The sequence below is a fragment of the Microtus oregoni genome, unplaced genomic scaffold (assembly GCF_018167655.1).
Source record: "Microtus oregoni isolate MIOR12 unplaced genomic scaffold, Mior012 000009F_ref0000495, whole genome shotgun sequence".
Taxonomy (NCBI): domain Eukaryota; kingdom Metazoa; phylum Chordata; class Mammalia; order Rodentia; family Cricetidae; genus Microtus; species Microtus oregoni.
In genome coordinates, this window is record NW_024543068.1 from 17,511,048 (window position 1) to 17,513,702 (window position 2,655).

Consider the following 2,655-nt stretch of genomic DNA (forward strand, 5'->3'; position numbering starts at 1 on the left):
CTGAGGGTCTTCTGGGGGTTGGGAAGGATCCATTCTGAGCAGATCCAGAGCTGGCCGAAGAGCTCAGCTGTCTCATCTCCCGGGAAAGATTTACTGTGCCAGAACATGGCTGCCTTCCGCAGCCCCACCCACCACCCCGAGCTTGTCTTCCAAGCCCGAGGCTGGGGTTGGGGAAGTTTACAGAGAGGCTGGGAACAGATCAATATTCCTGTCTTGAGTGACAAGAAGGAGCTGTTCAGAGACAGAGGAAGCCTCTCTTCTTGCCCATAATTGGATGAGGGTGATACTACAATCAAACCAGACCAGAGAAATTCCCATGTTCAACAGTCCAGGTGTGCAGGACCTCCCACTTGGCCTCCGGGGATGAAGAAGGGAGAGCCCAGGCCTGGCTGCCAAACACTGACACCCAGGATGTGAATTCCCTCCCTGTCCCATTAGATGTCATCTTTCCCTCTCTACCGAGCCTCAGGGACACGCTCTGAGTCCTGCTATAGCTTTCTCTACAGCAGGGATGGGCTAACATCTGTCTGTAGCTCTGTTTCTTCAGTGTGGTACCTTCAAATCAAGGGAAGGTTGTTGCAGGCTTGAGAGTCACCTGGACAGCTAGCTGACGGCGGCACTGCTCTTCTTGGGGGCATTAGATAGACTGCCCTGTTTAGTGTCACAGGGTGGGCACTTGCTATTCTTACTTTATAGAGAAGGCTGTTGATACCCAGGGAGGTTCAGAAACTTGCCCAAGGTCACAGATAAAGAATGGTGGAATGAGAATTTAAGTCTGGCAGCCTGGTTTTGCACTGTAGGTAGAAAAAAAAAATGACCCCAGGTTTGTCAAACTTTACTGCTGGCTCAGCTCCTATCTTAGTTTGGTGACCAGATTCTATCTGACTCCTTCGCTGGAGACCACCTGGGGTCTCCATCTTCTCAGCTACCACCAGGTTGCCTGTTTTTACATACACCCCCATCTCTAGCCCACCAATATTATACACCCCATCTCTAGCTCACCACTATATATATCCCATCTCTAATCCACCACACACTTATCATAAAGGGTATTGTCAGGGTCCCACAAGGTGACAGCAGCCTTCCTCAACTTTGAAGCCACACAAAACCCTAGTGAACTGCCTGGACAGGAAGTGTCCCAGTGTGCCTAGCTACAGGAAATCAATGCTAACATGGTGAGCAACCTCATTTCTACAATGAGGTAGCAATAACAAATACAGAGGTTTTTGATGACTGGGTGAATCTATATCAGGCACGTAGGTAGGATTGTGTCTGGCACATTGCACATGCTTAGTAAGGGCCAGAAGTTCTTGGTATTGGTATAGGCGTCCTCATTACCACTATGCTCACAGACAGGAGAGCCTTGTGGTGAAGACTCTGGGCTCTGGTCCGCCCTTCCACTGCTCAGTTGATCTAGGTTTTGGTTCTTGTGGCTCGAAGATATTATTTGAGAAATAAATGAAATAATGTATGCCTAGTATGGAAAAAGATCTCAATCAATGATTGTAACAAAGACTGATCTCTCTCTCTCTCTTTTTCTCTAATAGGGTCTCATTATATAGCCCTGACTAGACTAGAACTCACTAGGGAGACCATGCTGCTTTTGAATTTTGACACTCCTCCAGCCTCTGCCTCCCAAATTCTGGGATTAGAAGCATACCTGGTTAATGTTTTTGTTATTTTCTATTTTTTTTTTAAATACGGAACATTTCACGAATTTGCGTGTCATCCTTGGGCAGGGGCCATGCTAATCTTCTCTGTATCGTTCCAATTTTAGTATATGTGCTGCCGAAGCGAGCACATACCTGGTTAATTTTTGTCCTCCCTACTCCCTTTTTTTAAAAAAACCTTTTTGCAGTACTGAGGATTGAACTTAGGACCTTGCGCATGATGGATAAGCTTTCTACCTCTGGGCTGCATTTCTAGCCACAGTGTTCATATTGTAAAACTGGGATATGTATCTTTAAAGCATCTTAGGCCATTACGTACTTATCCTGTAACAAATTCGTCCCCCCGCCCCCCCTTCTCTCTCTCTCTTGCACACACACACACACACACACACACACACACACACACACACTCCTCTATACCTTTCCTCACATTGGCAGTACGATTGAATCTGCCGTCCTTCTACAGGGCCTCCTGGTGACACAGAGCTTTGGTACTTGGCTCTTCCTTCACTCCTGACACTGAGGAATACGATCTGGTTATCATTCGCAAACTGGGGCCTTCAGAAGAAAAGGAAAGCTGCCCTTGGCCATCAGAACGTTACTTGTCACCAGCGCCAGTGCCTGGCTTCACATGGTCCAGGCAGCAAGGCAGTGCTCAGGGCTCCACCCTTCCAGCAGGCTCCAGGGGTGACAAGAGGGAAGGCAAGTGATAGATGGGGCGTGCGGACGGCTGAGTCATCACTTCCTAGGCTGCTAACTCAGACCTGCAAGCCCTGTCGTCTCTACTGGGTCTCTAAAGGCCCGCTCAGTAGAACCAGGACACCATTCAACAGCAGGAACCCACCATGTCTCAGCCACAGGATGAGCAGTACCAGATACGGTTTAAGAAGCCACCGTGCCACTGCCTCCCTTGCCAAGGCCTGGCACTGGCATATGCCCAGGGAAGAGGTGTGGTAGACCCTGAGAGCTCCTGGGGCAGATTTGA

The 2,655-nt window shown here is 48.7% G+C and overlaps 1 non-coding gene across 1 annotated transcript; it reads right to left on the reverse strand.

Annotated features, from left to right (window-relative positions):
- Nucleotides 1-1,694: 1,694 nt before the first annotated feature.
- On the reverse strand, nt 1,695-1,801 carry LOC121452641. Its single transcript, XR_005974885.1, has one exon. It is a non-coding gene; the product is annotated as a U6 spliceosomal RNA (small nuclear RNA).
- Between the last annotated feature and the right edge of the window lie 854 nt (nt 1,802-2,655).